The sequence below is a fragment of the Dermacentor silvarum genome, chromosome 4 (assembly GCF_013339745.2).
Source record: "Dermacentor silvarum isolate Dsil-2018 chromosome 4, BIME_Dsil_1.4, whole genome shotgun sequence".
Taxonomy (NCBI): domain Eukaryota; kingdom Metazoa; phylum Arthropoda; class Arachnida; order Ixodida; family Ixodidae; genus Dermacentor; species Dermacentor silvarum.
In genome coordinates, this window is record NC_051157.2 from 215,497,161 (window position 1) to 215,517,534 (window position 20,374).

At 45.1% G+C, this 20,374-nt stretch overlaps 1 protein-coding gene and 1 long non-coding RNA gene across 6 annotated transcripts in view; both read right to left on the reverse strand.

Moving 5' to 3' along the window:
* LOC119449227 (putative phosphoenolpyruvate synthase) overlaps positions 1-20,374 on the reverse strand; it is a 614,437-nt gene that overhangs the window by 480,586 nt on the left and 113,477 nt on the right. The window lies entirely within an intron of this gene.
* Positions 10,675-17,444, reverse strand: LOC125944932 (uncharacterized). The gene is made up of 2 exons (XR_007466623.1): positions 17,182-17,444; positions 10,675-10,888 (listed from the first exon to the last, which is right to left on the reverse strand). It is a non-coding gene; the product is annotated as an uncharacterized LOC125944932 (long non-coding RNA).

Here is a 20,374-nt window from a genome sequence, read left to right on the forward strand (position 1 = left end):
TGTGAGAGTGTATCCTTAGAATTTTCATTTTCTGCCTTCTCATTTTGTCACAAGGCATCATGCACCGCTGGAAACCCAGCGGGAATTTACACACCGGCTGGCACTAATATTACTATTAATTAGCGCCTCCGAAAGAATGCCGGCTGTATATATGCGTTCTTGTACTAAGAACATGTATAAATTTTTGCACTAGAAGCACTGCCATTTTCGCTTTCAATAAAATCAGATGTATACGGATATTATGGTGGAGAAGCTGTAGAAATAGTTCAATATTAAACGGCGTGCGATCGCGCCTGCCTGAATCACGAAAAATAATAGAATGATAGGGCTATATAACGGTCTTTCTAGTTGTGGCAATTAACCACGCAGGAATAACGACGACCTTCAAAATTTCTTTTTTTTTTCATGGCTTTTGCACTTCGCCCACCATATGCCGCCACTAGGGATTTTTTTTTTCTGTTTGTATAACTGAACAATGCGCGCGATGTCCGCAAGAGGCGCCGTGTGTCCACTCGAAACTCTAGCGCTGGTTGCCCATATTAGTTTTTACGAGCAAAGTACCCGGGGGCTAAGGTGAAATTATGTTTGTGGCGGGTTTTCCGTGTAATTGAGTGCGTGACGTAAGGGTCTGGAGAGATTCAAGATTTAGAAAAAGAAGTGAATGAAGAAGGTAATTCGAGAAATAAATGTTTCGCCTTATGTGGAGGGGCTGAATTTGGTTGGCTGCCATTAGCGCAGATGGAGAGTCAGTACTTCAAAATTTGTTGTAAATGAAACGGCACTGCACGTCTCTGGACTTTTTCCCAAGAATGTGAAAAGTCCATCTGAATTGCCTGAATTGTCTGAATTGTCTGAAGTTCTGAATTGTCTTTTTTGGTATGTGGATCCCAGCCCATTTCTGCATATTCGCGTTTCAGCCTGTTGAGAGATATATATGCCAATTTCTTAACGCCGCTTGGTGTTCCTTTTAGTTTATGACTCAAGGGGCCTGTGTGTCGTTTTGCAGGTGACGTGATATAATTAATTCGGTCAGTCCAACTAAGCTGGGAATAAATCATAACACCTAAGTACTTGTAACATGTAACATCAGAAATAGGTCAGTTATTAAGACAATAGTCAAACTTCAGTGGCGTTTTCTTTCTTGTTATGCGCATGGATACCGTTTTTTTCTGTGACAAGCACCATTCCCCATTTGTCGCACCAGTTCATGACATCGTTTAGTGCAGTATTAAGTAAGGCTTGATCAGAAGGGGAGTGGATCGGTTTCTAAAGCAAGCGGTCATCCGCAAACAGACTAATAGCAACACTGGCAACAAAAGCAGAACTATATCGTTCACAAGCACTTAGAAAAGTAAGGGGTCAAGTACATTTCCTTGACGAACAGCTGAGGAGACAAGGGGAGGTGAGGAACAAGCGCCATTAACTTCTACAAATTGTGTACGGTGTTTGAAATTGGTTGCAATCTAGTTAATGAGGGCTAGAAGAACTCCAATTATCTTAAGCTTGAGAAGCAATTTATTGTCAAATGCCTTACCAAAATGAAGAAAAAAATGTTTCTAATATCTATAAATGTTTCTAGTTATCTAAAGTAGTACGGAAATTATGAAGGGCCGCAGCTAATTGGGTGATAGAAAATCGTTTTCTTAAACTGTGCTGGCAGGGTCTTAAAGCTGCGTTAGTGTTTAATATCTGAATAATAATATCAGAAGCAGCAATTGATGGAAGTAGGAGGTAGGGAACCAAGGCAACCAGTAGGCAAGCTCTACCAAGAAACAAAGGACCTAATAAAGAAACGGCAAAACATGAAAGTGGCAAACTCGAGAGATCAAATAGAATTCGATGAACTGTCAAAACTCATCAACAAGAAATAAAGGATATTCGAAGTTATAACGTTGAAAAGATTCAGGAATCAGTAAAATATGGACGCAGCATGAAATAATTGAGAAGAAAGCTTGGCATGTGACAAGGCAAGATGTATGCTCTGAAAGATAAGCATGCAGGGTAATATCGTCAGCAATTTCGATGACATAGTAAAAGCAGCGTCAGAATGCTATACTGACCTGCACAGTTCACAGACCATCCGAGGTACTTCCATTCGAAGCAGTGATAAACAGGATACATAGGATCCTTCTATAACCAGCGATGAAATCAGAAGGGCCTTGCAAGACATGACCAGAGAAAGAGCTGCTGGAGAATATGGAATAATAGTCGATTTAATCAAATATGGAGGAGATATCATGCTTGAAAAGCTTTCGGCCCTTTATACGCAATGCTTCACGACTTCAAGTGTACCAGAAAGCTGGATGAACGCCAACATTATACTAATACATAAGAAGGTAGATGTTAAAGAATTGAAGACTTATTAGCTTGCTTTCAGTATGGTATAAAATATTCACCAAGATTATTTCCAACAGAATCAGGGCAACGCTTGACTTCAGTCAACCAAGAGAACATGTTCTCTTGGTTGACTTGGATAACTCTGTTTGAATTTAAATAGGATTTTTTAGTAGGGCAGGCTGGCTTCAGGAAGGGATATTCTACAATGTATCATATTCGTGTCATCAATCAGGTAATCAAGAAATCTGCGAAGTACAATCAACCTCTCTATATCGCTATCATAGATTATGAGAAGGTATTTGATTCAGTAGAGATACCAGAAGTCACAGAGGCATTGCGTCATAGAGACGCACTCGTGCCACTGCTCGCGCGTTCGTCGTCGTTTTCTTCCACAGCTATCTTGAAAGCGATAGTCTTATGTGAAGGACGGACCGACTCTCAGACATTTTTCTCGGTGGGTAACCATAGAAATGCCTACGCATTTAAAATGAGTTTACTGGGGAAATCATCATAGTGTGCGCCGTATTCTTTGCAGTAGCTTATCCCTTAAAATGCGGTAGTCTTGGTTTCAAGTGAACAGTATAGGCTTCATAAGTAATCATTACAAAGAACGCTACGCACATTACAATTTCCCAGTCAAGACTGCCTGCCCTATTTTTTTTATAGACCTCATGACTGGCTACTGGAACCTTGAAGTCGACAAGTGGGTTGGAGAGAAGACCAGCTTTACCACGCCGGGATGGCCTATATGAATTGAAGGTCATGCCATTCAGACTTTGCTCGTCGCCCCATACTTTCTAGTGCGCAATGGGCATGGTATTGGCTTGCTTGAAATGGCAAACCTGTCTCCTTTACATGGATGACGTCGTCGTCATTTTGAAAATATTGACAATCACCCGGGACAGCTGGGAACAATCCTAAAGGCCATCAGGTTATTCGGACTCATCCTGAAGCCCGTAAAGTGCTGCTACATGTACGAAAAGCTCATGTTTCTAGGCCACGTCATGAGCAAGTCTGGAGTCCACACCGACGCGCAGAAGACAGCTGCCATGACAAAGTTCCCCCCCCCCCCCCCAGAAGGCAGTGCGCAGGTTCCTTGGAATGTGTGCGTACTATAGGCACTTTGTTAAAGCTCTTCTCGAATCAGCGCGCCAGCGAAACACTGCAGCTGAAAGCAGTTCAATGGGACACTAAAGGGAAAAAATATTTCTTCTGTATCAGTAGATGACCCTTCCACATTACCGAAAACACCACTCTAACCGCGAGAAGCCGCTTGGTAAGCACGAAAGGAACGAAAAACACAGAGGCAAGTGGCGACGCCAATATTAAGTTCCCGCCCTAGCTCACCGTAACGTCATGAACTTTGACAGCGTCGTCTAGGTCCCAGTTAATTCTTTAGCGGTAAAGATTGACTACATTGTGTTCTAAAGGAGCACGAAACTGAATGTGGCAAGTTTCGCGAACTTTTACTGAGCCAACATGGCCCAAATACGAAAAATTACTTTAGAAGTCGTGACGTCACACTGAAGTGCTGACGTTGGAGTTCACGCGCTTAATTAAAAAAAATTAACTTTGAGCTTCATTTTCTCTTCCAATAATTGACATACTGCAGTGTAATTACCGACAGCAGAGTTTCCGAAGAATACTTCATCAGTCTATAAATTGATTTATTGTTTTGCTTTATTGATTTATTGTTCTGTTTATTTTTTATTGAACTAAAGCGACGCCTGCAATCATCACCGGTACTCGCACACTTCGACAAAGATCCCAATACCGAAATTTGATACTGACGCAAGTAGCTTAGGACTCGGTGCTGTTATTGTTCAGGGAAACGATGTACTTGAAAGCGTCATTCATAGCTTACGCTCGCCGGTTGCTATCAAAGGCTGAAGCCAATTATGCTCATCTGGGATACGTTAATATTTCGACCTTACTTATACGGTAGGCCATTCAACGCCGGAAGCAACCACCCCAGCTTGTGTTGGCTGGAAAACGTGACGGACTTTCCGGCCACCTTGCATGATGGAGCCTGAGACTCTAGGAATTTAATATCAGCCTGACCTACAAGTATAGACGTAAGCATTCTGATTCCGAATGTCTGTCTCGAGCTCCCGTCGAGCCACCGCCTTAAGAAGAACAAAACGAGGAAACCTTACCGGGAGCAATAAAGGAAGAATATTTTGCCGAACAGCAGTAGCCGTAGACATGGAAAGTAAGTAATATGTTCGCTGCCATCCCGCACGTACTATGTCATCACCGACTCACCGCAGGCATGCAGGGCTTACCTTAACGGCACAGGTGTAGCCTACAGCCCACAACAGGTTCTCGACGCAGACTACTCTTCCACACAGGCACCCGACACACGACGTCCGCCTCGTCTGGACGCCCGGCCGTGCCTCACATCCGGGCAATGAATGCGCTCACGAACTCACGCTCCGAGCTGCCCCGCGCAATGACGTGACCCCACCAGACGGGGCACTCCTCCATTGATATACCGACACATTACACAACACTATACCACAAAACGCACGCTATACTCATCACCTCAACCATCTTTCACAAGATCAGAGGCCACACACCTTCTACAACTCCAAACAAACACCTTTCCCAATCTCCATCTTCTCCACCTCCTCTACCTCCCATGGTACAAGGACACTTGCTCGGAGTGTGGAGCCTCGCCGATGATGTTTCACCTCATGGTGGAGTGTTCCGACCCCACGTTCTCTTGCTCCCAACCCATACCCCTCCGCGCCATGGAGCAGTGGGAGTTGCCTTCGCGGTGGGACTCCTGAGGCGCAGCGAGCAATCATCAAACGGGCAAAGGCCATCGCTGAAGACATCATAGGGGCCCTGGGTTAAGAGTTCCTCCCTTATATCCGCCTACGTTGCTAAGTTGCTAATTTTCACTGCTAATTTTTCGTTGCTAATTTTCACTGCTAAGGCCGAGGGTGCAGGGTCAAATCCGGGCCACGGAGGCCGAATTTTGTTAGGACGAAATGCCAAAACCCCTTCGTAACGTGCATTGCGTGCACGTTAAAGTCGAGTTGACCAAAATTATTCCGGAGTCCCCCACTACGGCGTGCCTCATAACCATGTCGTAGTTCTGGCACGTAAAAACCCCTGAATTTGATATAATTAATCAAGAACCAGCAAAGTACCGACAGCGGACATTACAATGTTGAATGCCAGCCCGGAGACCGTGCTTTGATTTGGGCTCCAATACTCCCGACGTGGATTGAAACAAAAGTTACTACGACGTTATTTCGCATCATGCAATGTCCTAGGACGTGTTCGCTTAATGGACTACGGGTTCGTGCCCCACGGTATTACGCCCTCACAATGGTGCTGCGGACGACATGAAGCCATCCACGTAGTGCCTCTTTAGTCATTCTGCGCGCGTTAACGAACTCTGGGACCTTATGTCTTCGTTGCTTTGTTACTTTCCTTACAACTATTGTTTTTCACTTTTGTGTTTTGAAAGCGGCATCGGAACGACGCTTTTTAAGATGAGGGAATCGGCACGCTTACATTTATTAGAATTTTCAGGTGATCGCATTCACCAGCTAACAAATGTAAAACGTTATCGCTCAGTGGCCGTCGCACCTGTCTGTATTGGAAATCTCTCACAAGAGTCGCTGGTTCTATGTGATGTCTATGTTGACGCCCAACCTTAGGTAATCACAATGTATGCGGAACGCGAATAGTTTTCGACATTGTAGAATGCACGCGAGCACCAGCAATTGAGCTGGAATCTGCGCTAAGTCGTTTAGAAATAGCCGACGCGTCTGACCCGGTGATCCGATATCGAGGATCGACGACTGTGCTCGGCGCTTTCGTTGTGCTTGAATGTTTCTTGCTTTCCTCGACAGCTTGATGCAGTGTTAGTTTACGTGATTCGCAGTTGAATAACTGCCTGGTTCTTCTCCGTCACTACAACGCGACAGTCTTTAGTTCGGCTGGGCATGTTTGAGAAATTAATTCACGGTATTACGTAACTTCTCGAACGTGCGCAGAGTCTCAAACAAATGCTTTCTAGTCTTTCTACAATCTTTCTAGTCTCACAATCAACAATCTTTCTAGTCTCAAACAAGTGCTTGTGCAGTGCATCTTTCTGCCTCATCAGTGAATCGAGCCGTGATCAATGGTTTACGAGGATTCCTTACCCGGCACGATTTTCTTATGAATATTCGCTGTAAATTTAATTGAATTTGATTAAGAAAGTATTGTAAATAGTATCTGGGTCTGATGCATTGAAAACGTCTTTCTGGCTAATTTGGGAGAAGTAGTGAAAGCTGGGCTTGTTGACATCAATTATATTCTTACTTTGTGTTGCACCCAAAATAGAGATGGGTCACTCAGGAGCGTGCCGGATCTTGTGAGCGGCTCTTTTTAAAGAGCGAGTGAGCGGTCGTTCAGTAAAAATGAGTGGCGATTCTTTGGGAGAAAGGGAACCGGTTTTCTCGCGTTCAGAGAGCCGTGCCGATGCGTTCCGTCAGAGCCGGGTCTCCGGCTGGGTGCGACTTCCGCGCCATCTATTAGCGGTACGAGAAAGCAACTGCCCTCCCGCCCTTCCTCGCAAGAGTCCCCTTCACCCCCTCGCCTTCGGCTGAAGAACGAAAGAACCGCCGCTCACTGAACCTTCGCTCCCTCGCCCTTCAATAGGGCGGCTCAAAAGATCCGGCTCGCTCCTGAGCACTCAGGAGCCAGCCGCTCTTTTCGCTACGGCTCCCTCGCTCTTCAAAAGATCCGGCTCGTTCCTGAGCGCTCATGAGCCAGCCGCTCTTTTCGCCACGGCTCCCTCGCTCTTCAAAAGATCCGGCTCGCTCCTGAGCGCTGAGGAGCGAGCCGCTCTTTTCGCCTCGGCTCCCTCGCTCTTCAAAAGACCCGGCTCGCTCCTGAGCGCTCAGGAGCGGGCCGCTCTTTTGAAGACCGAGGGAGCCGTGGTTGAGTAAGTGAGCGGCGGTTCTTTCGGAGTGAGGAAGCCGGTTCTCTCTTCTTGAATGAGCCGTGCCGAACCGTTCCGTCAGAGCTGGGTCTTTTGCTGGGTTTCGATGTTTTTAGATTCCTGACCGACGAATGGTGGCCGGTGTGGGCCGACTCGCGCTACTGGTACTCGCTCGCAGTGTGTGGTGTGCGCAGCAGTCCCCTTGGTTTTTTGTGCTTCTTATGGTGTGGCACCCGATGCCACCGAGGGGAAAAGTAAAGAAGTCTTAATTGGCAAAGCATGCTACCGTTCGTTGCCTGCTGCTGTTCGAACGATGTTCCACGACTCTCACCAATCGCACATCGTGCGCTGGTCCAATAACACTTCGAAGATGATCTTCCGTGTCTTTAAAGGGCCCCTAAACAACCTCAGATATTTTTGAACATTTCAAGTAAACGCGCATCGAGTTCAGAATGCCGTCACGATCAACCATGCCAAACGCTGCAGCGCTGCGCGCCGCGGGAGCGCTACAAAAAAATGCCGTTCTCCTCCCCTCGCCTTTTCGGTATCCCCAGCGGTCGTCACGATGTCAGCAGGGGGAATCTGGTGATGTCAGCTGCGGAAACGATGTCCATTGGTTGAACAAGAACCTACGACTTCCGGTTAGTCTGCTAGCAGGTGTGCGCGCTTTCTACTCTTCCTCGTCGTGTTGCTCGTTTGTGTGTCCTTGCGAATCGGTAATTACATCCCGCAACGCAAGTACCAAATCGCCCGCGTTCCAACACAGTCGTTCTTAGCGGTCTGATTAGCTGCGCGAACAGAGTGCGACAGTGTTGGCCTTTCCAGACGTGCGCGCAACACAGGGTCTATAGCGGTACGCTTCGCATAACACGGGCTGGCACCGTAGCAACAGCGGGTAGCCGAGAAGCGCTGAGTGCACGTTACCGGCACGGTAACTCATCGCATGCCATCTGCCATTCGCGGGCCGCCGTTCGACAGCGGTTCTTACTCGCGAAAGGCGAGATTTCCTTGCCGTACGTAGAGAGGATGAGACCGGGACTCATTTGTGCGGCAGATTCACCGCCGCTGATCGCTCGATGGCGCCGATATCGTCGCTAGGCCTTTTCTGGTTCCCTTCAAAGCTAATACGGACGGAGCTTTGAAATGAAATACCGACGGTCACAAGCCGCAATATTTTCTTATCGTTGTTACCGCTCTTCGCAATACTTGTACACAAAGAAGAAAAACACGCTCATATTAGCGTCGCCGTCGGCTGCGATGCGAGCACAGCCGAGCCCGTCGTCTCCCGGCTGCAGCTGATGTTTTCGTTGCCGGTGGCGCAGGCGCGCAGGTTCGCGGTCGTCGATTGGGCCATTGATGGTGCAGTGGGCGGGGCGCCGGCCGAACTGCCGTCTACTTTGGACACCTCTCGCGCGGCAGACGTTCTATGGCACTGGCGGACGGTTCGCCGTCGGTATATGTGCCGGTAGTGTGGACGTGACCGGAAGTATGCAGTGTGTTGAGAAGCGCGTTGGCGATGACGTATGTCACGTGACCTTTCAAAAAGCACTCGGCGAGGAGGGGAGACCAGCCGATGAGGAGAGTAGCGAAGGAAAGAGCGAAACGAGCGAGTGCCGTTTGCCAATCATCAAACGCGTGTAACTCCGCTATTACGGCACCATTTCGAAGAATTCTCGCGGCTACGTCTTCGTTGTAGACTCGTGCACACTACAACACCACAACTAAATTTCGACCTCTGGGTGGTTTACGGGCCCTTTAACGACGAGAGGTGAACGTACAGTTTACATCCTGGTCTTCATTTGTGCTAATTAGTGTAGCCATGAAAATGTCGCCCATGACATCCACCTGCCGTGCATTTTCTGAGCGTGTATCATTAGCACGTCAATAAAACGAGGCCAGTCATCTGCTGTGTTGTAATAGAACTTAATTTCTCTTTTTTTCTTTTTTTTTGTCCTGGTGTATGATGGCATGATCGCCAGTATCGCGCGTGCACTCGAGAAAAAAAACGATAGGTACGTGCGGCAGTTTTCTGGATGCTTCGTATGATTTTTGTATTGTACTTCAAGAAATAATTTCTACATTGATTTTGCATGGCGTTACAGCTTACTCATACCACCCACTGAACACACATTGGTCTAGAAGCCGTCTTCAAGACGTCTTGACAAGATAAGTAAGACGTCTTGAAAACCCTTTTAAACGTTTACAAGACGTCTTGAAGACGTTTTGGCAAGATTTTAAATACTTCTTCAAGACATCTTACCAAGATTTTGTCGGACGTCTTAAAACGTCTTGTAGCCGTCTCTAGACCGTCTAATGCACCGCCAAATTTGGGATATCAGACGTCTTACAAGACGTCTTGTAGACGTCTCAAAGACAGCTAGAAGACATCTTGCAAGACATCTTGGGAACGTTTTGAAAACGGCTACAAAACGTTCTGCTGGACGTTTTGAGGATGTCTTAAAAACGTTTTTAAATGCTTTAAACATCTACTGGTCGACTAAGGCATGGCATTTTCTAGTCGCTCGTATTTAGTTACTTAAGCCCTAAATATTGTTTTACAGTATTTATAGTATTTACAAAAGATAGTGACAGTGGAAATATACTTAGATCTAAAGTGGAGAGGATGTGAAATTTGAACACGACGTAGGTTATTTCAACACAATGTATTCCATAAAGTTACGCAATCTTCACTTTGAGGAAAAAAGTGAAGAAACAAATAAGCAATAACCATGCTATGAATGTATATATAATATATGAAGTACAACGGACTTGACCTCTCTAAACTTTAGTTCAACACCTGATCTATTGTCACCTAGGGGAAGCACTAGCACAAATGACATTTTAAGTAGTTTCCAGAAGCTGAAATTAGGTCATATTGCAATCCAGCTGGTCTGTCTCCTTCAGATGTCAACTATCCAACGAAATGTTGCCTAGCTTCAGTGATCTGGCTAGAAACAGCATACACTGCGCATTACGTCCAGGAAGACCCAATATCATTTTACTTACCTTGTCAACACTGATCTAGATTTGCAGATGGAATAATATAAAAGCCTCCTGCAACACTATTACAGAATTTTTCCTTGCATGGATGTTTGGCACGCACAAGAATTTAGATACACAAAACACCCTTCCATTATAGCATTAATTATAAAGGAATTGAGTGTCTCCCTGTTATCTGCTACATAGAGAAATCAATGAGGATGTTCGTATTCCTCGCAATATTGAAAAAAGGTTGGCTTTACGGATAGCACCAATCCCTATGGCCCATTTCTTACAACCCACCATAGCAACACTGAAATATTGGCAAAGCCACAAAAGTGATGAACACGTGTCAAAGCCACGTATGCTTAACATAAAGCATGATTGTTCACACAAATGAAGCGCTAAAGTGGTCAAAGGTTTCAAAGAATTTTTAATAAATCAATAACACGCCACTACATAAGCAAAATGTTTCTAATGCACCTCCTAGAGTTTTCCATTGTGGCTGGCTGTTATAACAAATTGGACACTTCACGATTCAGGGAACTAGCTTAGACATTTCCACAGGCTGATGCACCCGCAGAAAATTCAGCGTGTTCCAATGATGCTTGACCTCAGATTTCGCACCTGCAATTAGAAGGTAAGACAAAAGATGTTAGATATGTTACAGTGAAACTTCGTTATAACGAAACGGGGTATAACAAATTATTGTATACAACAAAATGACATTCCCGCTGAAATCTCCGAAGATATCCATGTTTTTATAACCTCGTTTCAACGAAGTAAACTTATCCTGCCAATAGATACACCAAACTTCAGTTTTTTCCGAAAAAAGAAATGCCCGACCCTTGCAGGCTCGCTTCTGCTCTCCGCAGGGTAGAACACACATTCGTTGCCGATGTTTAAAACGTTTACGTATTTGCGTTGAATCCACCGTCGAACACTGGTACTTTTCACCACTACGCGTAGTTGCGCGTAAGCAGACTCTAGATCGCCATCGCAATTCCTCTTACTGCGGCACCACGCAGGCTATATAGTTAGTGCAGCTATAGGCGTGGCCTCGGAGATTGCGCCGGTGCAATTTCAGAGGCCACGCCTCCCTGTGTCTACCACGTGCTGCTCGCACACGGCGAACATAGTTGGTGTCGCAGCGTGCAACCTATTCAACCGCGTCGCCGTTTCGCCGGTTTCCCGATGCTAGAGACGACCTAACTAAAAGCGGTAACGAAAGATCATGACATTGAAACAGAAAGCAGCTATCGTAAAGGCAATCGTGTCAGATGCTAAGAAGTGGTGTGTTAAGGACGCCAAAGTTTCTTTTGCTGTTTTATTAGAAGTTCAGCGAGCACGTGGCCATGTAGTGGTTCTGCTGCTCGAAAAACCGTCTGCTTCTATACAAGTTGAAATTTGTGCGCGACATTGCGCATATATTGCAGTGAACGGCAGTAATGAACATAATGACGTAATTTTGGCTCCCCCTTCAACTTCGCTATAAAAAGATTTTATTGCATATGACTGAAGAGTTCCCACTCATTTATACCGCAGCCTTGTTTGCAAACAGTAACTGTTAGAAATCCGACCTAGGTATCTTCCGTATGCAGATGCAATAATGCCATCATTGCGATTCGGCCTTATCTGTAGCCTTGGTAGCAAGCCCTCGAGATATTACCGTGAAATCCGAATTCTTGGCAATAACGACAGCCTTGTCCAAGAAGGCCAGTGCCATTGTTGGAGGCTGCCATGTCCTCCGCAACTACGTCGCAAGCGACATTTTTCGTTTTCAAATCATACACATGCTGCAAGCCCTTTTTCGAAATTGCATCTTTTGTTGATTTAAACGTAGTAGCAGTTTGCGCCGAAAAATAATTCTACACCATGTCCGCACCAGTTCATGATGCAACGTGCAGGCAGGAACATATATGCGGCGCGCGTCATAGGTTTTCAGAACACGTGACAAGGCCTCCTTTTGGGGACATATTGAATGGCAGCGTCGACTCCAGGACGCGCGGCCAAGCGAGGTCACTGGTCAACTTGAACGATGTTCTACGCAACGAATGAAACACTTCCGGGGTAACCGCACTCAGAATGTTCGCGACGTAATTTGAGCCAGGCGCGTAGCCAGGATATTTCTTTCGGGGGTGGGGGAGCTAAAGCACCGCGATCGTCCTGACTGCGGTGCTTCGTTCTTTTAAGTTCCCAGGCGTCGGAGATGCGTTGAGACGCGAATGCCCATAACAGCCGCACGTTCGAAGGATACGCGCCTTTGTTAATAGGCGACGCGCCAGGCACAAAACGGAGCAGGGCGCAGGCCGTAAAAAAAAAAAAAAAGAAAAGAAAAAGAAAAAAAAGAAAAAAAAAGAGACGAGATTTGGAGAGAGAGGGGGGGGGGGCGGAAGCCCGGTCACCCACCCCCACCTGATACGCCACTGCCATGAGCATCCTGATTTAGAGCAAATTTGCCGGGATCGCTGTAAAATTTTTGCTTTAATCCTGGCGACCAGATTTCTGACAATGACTTGCACAGATTACGTCCGAGTGAGCATAACCGGAAATGTTCATTCGTTCGACGAAAAATCGTTGAGGCCTGCCACATTGCCGGTCACACGCGCCCTCGAGCTCGCACGACCCTCGCCTATGTCCCTTGAGTGAGCAAGGCCATCGCAATTGTTCTGAAACCCTATGAAGTCAATGTCCCACGTTTAGGCCCACTAGTTGCAGCATGAACAGGGAGATGTGAAGATGCAGAAGGTATGTTCCAAGCATTGTATACAGAACAGCCGGCGCGAATCGCGACTATCTTTACATCAGCGAAAGCAGTCATTCTGAAAGCGCTTGAAGCATGAAACCTATGTCAAAGATATCAATTAGAAATGAATCAGAAGTGAAGAAACAATGTTGCTTTCCATTGCACTTGCGGAGCACGTGGCAGGCTGAATATGCCACCGACGAGACAAGGCTTCTATCATTGCTAAGGAAACTGGATTTGAAGGGAGTTTCTGGAATCCCTTGCTATCCAGACTACAAAAAACTACAGAAAAAACGCTGTATCGCAACGATGGCAATATCCCGCCTGCATGCGCAGAATGCCGTCGTTTCGAGCAGTTCGTGTTGTGAACAAGGCTTGCGTGCGTCCAATTCTTATTACCACTTTTTGATCGGCGTCCTGTTTTTTTTTTCTTCTTGTAACATGAACCAAGAGAAAGCATAAGCCAGATGCAGCACTGAATTTGAATTTATTATTCTAGCTGTTGCAAAGTATGGAAGTCAATGTGAGCAGAAACACTGAAGACGGCAAAATTCTACGTATTAATCATTCTTGTGGTTTAAATTAGGACAGATAGATTTGTCAGTGAAGCAGCATAAAAAAATTAGGTCCAAACTATCAGTTAATGAGGACACAAAAATACATATGCCGCACATACAGGTCACACAATTTATTTATTTAAAGGCGCAAACGATAGGACATTACATCCGTGTGTTATTCTGAAGGCCAACATCTTGTTCTATCATTACTGAGGCCGCAATGACGTATTCACCTTCTTCGGTCATCCTCGCCTCAGTGGTAAGCTCAACCTACTCAGCGGTTGGTTCAGCTTACCGGTAACATCATACTCAATTAAAATGACAATTACATGACAAGCGCCATGGGCTAGTCATATCACTACTTCAAACCATTACGTTATTAAGCACCTGGAATAGCATGTCAGGCGAATAGCCAGGCTAAGATCTCCAGCATCTCATTAAAGAATGCTACTTTCTCTCTATGTAACACAGAAAGCAGCTTAATAACGTAATGGTTTGAAGCATGTGATATGACTGGACCATTGCGCTTGCCCAAGTGCTATCTGCCACATGCAATGTTTTTTTTTTTTTAATTTGGTTCAGTCAAAAAAAAAAACCTTGTAGAATGAGAACATACGGTATGTTCTCATTCTACATGGTCCTTTTTATTTTAGCTGAACTAAATTGTAAGAACATGTGGCAGACAGCACAATTGTGCTGTCCAAATTGTTCTAAAGTACTCGATGAGGTGGCCTATTGCTTCTACGAAAAATCTAAACGTTTAATTGAACAATTGACCCTTACACTAATTAACTTTTTATTAATTACCTCACTGCACATATTTTAATTGTAGCTAGTGATTATGCCAGGCATATCGACTTGGAACAAATTCTGAGGATGGCAGCGGTTTCGAGATATGCGGTATCAAACTTGCAGTAAAAATGCACAGTTTTCTAACTTAATTTTTAAGAAAACACTGTTTCATACATTGAAGCACACACTAACTGGAACGCCAATGCATTTCGGTGGACACATTCAAAATTATTATATCGAAACTAGCGTAGTCCTCAAATCTCGGTCCAAGTCGATATGCATTGCATACCCACTAGCTACAATTCGTAGATTAAAAATATGTGCTGCAAAGTAGTTCGTTTATTAGCGCAATTAAGTAAATTATTCGGAAAGCATATTGGTTTCTCGTAACGTAATGGCCGCCTTATCGAGTAATTTTGATCAAGGTTTGTAATTGTGCTATCTGCCACAGGCAATTTTTAAAAAATTGGTGCAGCTAAAAAAAGACACCACGTATATGGTCACATAATCCGCTCTGGAACAACAATGCAGCCTGACTTGTAGACTATATTTTCGCATGTCTATGGCACAAGAGGAATAAGAAATGACCTTTTCAGCGTTTCAAATAATTAGTCTTGCGATAACAAAGGCCTATCGTTAAGTGGATCACAGGAAACCACTCTCTCATGCATCGTCCTGTTTACCAGCGCTTCAGCTTGTTGATAGAACGCTGCAAGTGTCTGATTTTGCTCAACGCTTGACGCTACGCGCGAGTAGGTACACATACCTCAATTTATTTAATTATTCAGGTACCTCACGGGTTCCCACTGGAACATTAAATGAACAAGCATTTACCATATGCCGCTCTACTATTGCCGCTACCGTATCCAGCAGCTACCGGTTGGTTTGCTTGCATTGCCTAAAAAGCACGCCACGCGTACAACTGGCGCAGCTTAGCGAGCACGCGCCAACCAGACTTGTGCCTGAGAACGTCGCGGCAACGGTATAAAGCGATGTATAGCTGCTTTGCTAAACGTTCGTAACAACACTAAAATTTCAATTTCCCTTCCCTTTCAGAGAAGTGCGTTGGAGGACATCGCTACCAGCGATCCCATGAAGCTCTGATAAAATAACGGTTAAACAAGAAACAAAGCAACAATTCACAACAGCGTGACCCGCCGCGGTGGCTTAGTCGGCTAAGCCGTTTTGCGCTGCCGAGCGAGCACGAGATCATTTTGATGGAGGCGAAATGCAAAAACGCCCGTGTGCTTGCGTTGTATTGCACGTTAAAGAACCTGAGGTGGTCAAAATTAATCCGGAGCCCTCCACTACAGCGTGCCTCATAATCAGAAGTGGTTTTGGCTCGTAAAACCCCCGAAAGAACACAACAGCGTGGAAACGCGTAGATGGCCTGGCGATATTTCTTTAACCAGAGAAACAAACAAGGAAACAAAATATGGGGCGTGCTGAAGGTGCGCAAATCCCGCCTGCGGCGGCCGCATTAGTATGGGGGCGAAATGCAAAAATGTCCGTGTGCTGTGCATTGGCTGCACGCTAGAGAGCCACAGGTGGTAAAAACTCATCTGAAGTCCCCTACTAAGGCGTGCTTCATGATCATATCACGCTTCCGGCATGTAAAGCCCCAGATTTTCATGAATTTTAGTTACGAGTTCACCTAACGTTTCGTTTTCAGCCTGCGAGATTTAGCATATTCAGATTATGACTTGCGGTAGGAACGCCGATGCGACTTAATTTAAGCCATGCACAATTTATGGGTTAAATTGATAGCGCGAAAGAAAATTATGCGCAAAGCGGCGTGTTCCCGAGTCTGCATCCATGAGCAAGCACCCACAAAGATCGCAATATTTTAGAAATGCCTACCAGCAATCAATAGATTCGAAGCGTGGGTGAGAGTAGCTCGACCAAATGCGCAGTACACAGTTACATCACCGTCACTAAACGCAAATGAAAAGACTAAAACAAGTGAGTCACACGCAACCAGTACAATACGAGTTAAAACATAACACGTTACAAGCAAGCGCAGTAACACGCAACAGCAAGCGCGCGATTTTACGCGAGAACAGTGGGGATCAAGATTCGAGGCAAGGAATATTTTTTAATGGCGCTACCGCGCCAGCCAGGAATTGAATAACAATAAACATGCCAAACAAATTATGTCGGCTACGCAAGTTTGCCTCATCGCGTTCGTGATCGCCAACAATATTAATGCAGGAATGGTGGTCCACTGGAAGAGCAAGCAGCGTAGTTCTGTATCGCCAAACGAGCGACACTAGTTGAAGCCCTAAAGTTTCGGCATGCGTACAGCAGCAGCTGTGATAAGCCTGCCATGAGTAATTGACTCTCCTTAACGTTAAAAAATTATGAGGTTTATACGCGCCAGAACCACGATCTACATTATGAGGCACGCCAAAGTGAGGGATTCCGGAATAATTTGGACCACCTGGGATTCCTTAGCGTGTACCTAAATCTAAGTACACGGGTGTTTTAGCACTTCACCCCCACAGGGACACTAACTGTCCCGAACGCATTCCACGGACCATGGATGACTGCAATATAATTAGGAATTAAATTTGTCAGTGCAGCGCTATATCTCGCACGTTGTCAGGATCATCGAGAAAAAACACGAAAACGCGTCATGAAATAGTTATTCACAATGTGGAAAAAGCAAGCATTATTTTATCTGTGACAAACATGTATCAACGTTTAAGACGGCGGCAAGCTCACAATATACTTTTCGAGCGCGTGGCGCGAACGTGACATGCCCATACAAAGCGCATTTGGGGGTAACAATTCTCAGAAATAAGGCACTTTCGTGCGGTACTCACTTTTTTTTTTTTTTTTTGTCCGTATCGACGAGGCAGAATCCGCTTTCCGAGTCAAAGAAGCGACGCCGCGTACTCCGAGGGTCAGCAAGGGTCCTTGGTTAACGCATCGAAGACACAAAATGGAGAGCACGCTCGGCCAGTTTTCGAAGTCGGAAACAAACGCGCGAACCGACTTGCCCGAACAACCGGCGCCGCTTCCCGCCGTGAAAGATGTGAAACGGAAAAGATTGAAAGGGCACGTCGCGAGAGAGAACGGCAAAGGGAGGTTGAGGCAGCTCCCGCGACCAAACCAACGCCCTCGCTCATGGCTTTTGTCACGTGATAGTTGGAGGCGTCTAGAGAGAGTGGTTGTGAAGAGGAAGAGGCGCTATGCAGCCAGGGCCGCCGAGCATGGGGGGAGGCAGAAAATTCCAATCTCATCCTCCTTCCATGTCTGCCAGTCGCGGCGCCGTTAGCCTTTCGTTTGCACGGAGAAAGGAAACTCCGGACGCGCCCGCACTGAAATGCGCAATGCTTGCAGCGTTAGCTCCGGATACTTAGGAATGGTGAAATCGACATTCTCGGCAATCGCTACACCGATTTCGATGACGTTTCTTGCATTTAAAATACAATGTAAAATCAAGTATGGGCTGGAAGCAGATGTTGATTTAATGTCGGCGCTGTCTTTCGAAAGAGTCTCGAAAATTGGAAATTATCATGTTTACAACTCTGCGACATAGCAATACTAAACGATATCGCAATTTTGTAATGTGCACCTAATAACACGTCCAAAGCAGACAAAATAGATGCAGTATACGCGGCTCTGAAAGATACCGCCAATTATCGAATGTGCTTTTTTTTTTTGCAACGCCCTTGTAAACGTTGTGATATAAGCACACGTGGACTGCAAACTTATTTCTAAAGCAAATTTGCCCGCTATACGCGCTCCGATCTTGGTAGACGCTTGCATAATACCCCCGATATGCATCGGCTGTATATGGCTGCACTGATCATGAGCTGCGGACCAACCGTGCTCGGTCCTGGTAACTGCAATATCGGTCTTGGTGTAGTTACCAATTGGTTAACTTAGCGCTTCTATGTATGTGACAAATATTCCAAGTAAATATACAAAGTAGGGTCATTCAAAACATTTCAAAGAGGTCGCAAATAAACTTTGCAGTATTAAAATTTCTGGAACGCTTACTATAATATGTGGTGCACTGCTAAAATCGCCGTGCTGTGGTTGCAAATAATTGGGCAAAACGAACACGTCTAGATGAAATGCCATATATGCTGCTCTCCCACCAAAGTACACATCCTTATTTATAGCGCCAATTTTAGCTGTAGGTTTTGAGCGTATATAGGTATTTAATTTGAAAGAGCGATGAAATGAACAATTCAGTCTCACAACTTCGGAGTACACGACGGTGAAACGCGTTTTAAGGAATTGAGGAACTTGCGATACTATAGTTTTTTACTACATGATTGAACAGCTGACAGCGGAATTGTGATGCAGCTCAATGTGCAGATTTCGGTAGGAGCGAAAAACTGTCAAATAACGCGCTGGCGTGGATGTTGAACTAGCATCGTGCGAAAAACGCCATTTGTGACAGCCTGCAGAAAACCGCACAGGTAAAAAACCCGAGCGATCTTCTGCCACAAAAATATATCATCGAACTCACCTATTCATCTATCTGAAACTAACACTCACACTAAATTTGCGCAGCTGCTCAGCGCAGGCACACGTTTTTCTGTTACCCGCCACGTTAGCTAAGTGGCTATAGCATCGCGCTGCTGAGCTCGAGATCGCGGGTACGATAGGATCGAAATACAACAACGATCGTGTACTTAGATTGATGTGTATCTTAAAGATCCCAGGTGGTCAGAATTAATCCAGAGTCTCCACCTACGGTCTGCTTCATAGTTTAGGCACGTACAACCCATGGATTTATTTTTCACTCTTTCTGTTTTCTCAATTAACGTGGTTAAAGGCCTTAGGTCTTGCATGTATGCTGCCTTCAATGTAGCACATTTTTTTTACGTTTGCTTCATGTTTTTTTTTTGTTCGTGAAATACGTATAGACGCTACGACTGGACGTACTGTGCAACGACACATGTGCAGCTAATGGAAATGTACATCTTACAGGATGGTAAAATGACAGACCAAAGGATAGGCAGTGCATGTACACGTTTTTAAGTACAGGCTGTGTGACCAGTATCCATGGGTGCTAGATATCTAACAACCGTAAAAAGCAGCGGAAAAAACTGAAACGCATATTTTATACATATATCTGGATAAGGATCCGCACAGATATCTTCCAGACGTTTTTACAGAACGTTTTCTAGCCGTCTTAGCAAGATGATAGCTTAAAACAGCTTAACAAGACGCCTTCAAGCCATCCTTCGCAGGACGTCTTCAAGACGTACATATAAAGACGTCTTGTAGCCGTCTTGAATAGTTGTAGACGTTCTAGTTGATTTTGGCTGGTCCAAGACGGCTACAAAACGTCTTGTGTTCAGTGGGCTATAGTGAACATACGTATATGAATAAATGAATAAAGTTGACACATAATGTACAATCATTTTGTGTTCTTAGTTTGACAAAAGGTGATATTAAAGTACCACGACAACGGACAAGCTTCTGTGATGACGATGAAGTTACATATTTTTTTTCTGAAAAAAGTACGTCGCATTCTGCCTGTCACAGTATCATAAGCATTTTATCCCCAATATCAGAAAAGAAAGCTTCATTACAACTAAACATTCACGCTTTTAATGTATGTAAAAATATTCTCTAAACATAGCGAAAATACCAACAAGACGGTTATTAAATTATGCATGTATCGTTTTTTTTTTCAAAGCCACATAACTATAGAATATGCATAACACAGGTTGCGCGTTTAAGTGAACCGGTGAGCCGTTCAAAGGAACCGGTTCATTTCAGTAAGCGGAGCCGTTCCGAGCCGCTCACTGAAGTCAGTCGTTTTGCCCATCTCTAACCCAAAACACAAGGACAAAAAAGACGACATTGCGCTCGTGTTGTCTAGCCCTTCCTTCGTCGATGTGACTCTTGCGCACGATTGAGTTATCAATGAATAGCGAGAGTTTATTACGAAAGACTTCCAAGGTAGATGGATATATGTCTTAAAGTGCACGCTGCCGTGCCGTGTTTAGATTTAAAAAAAAAACATGCTTTTATTTCTTGCTTGTTGAA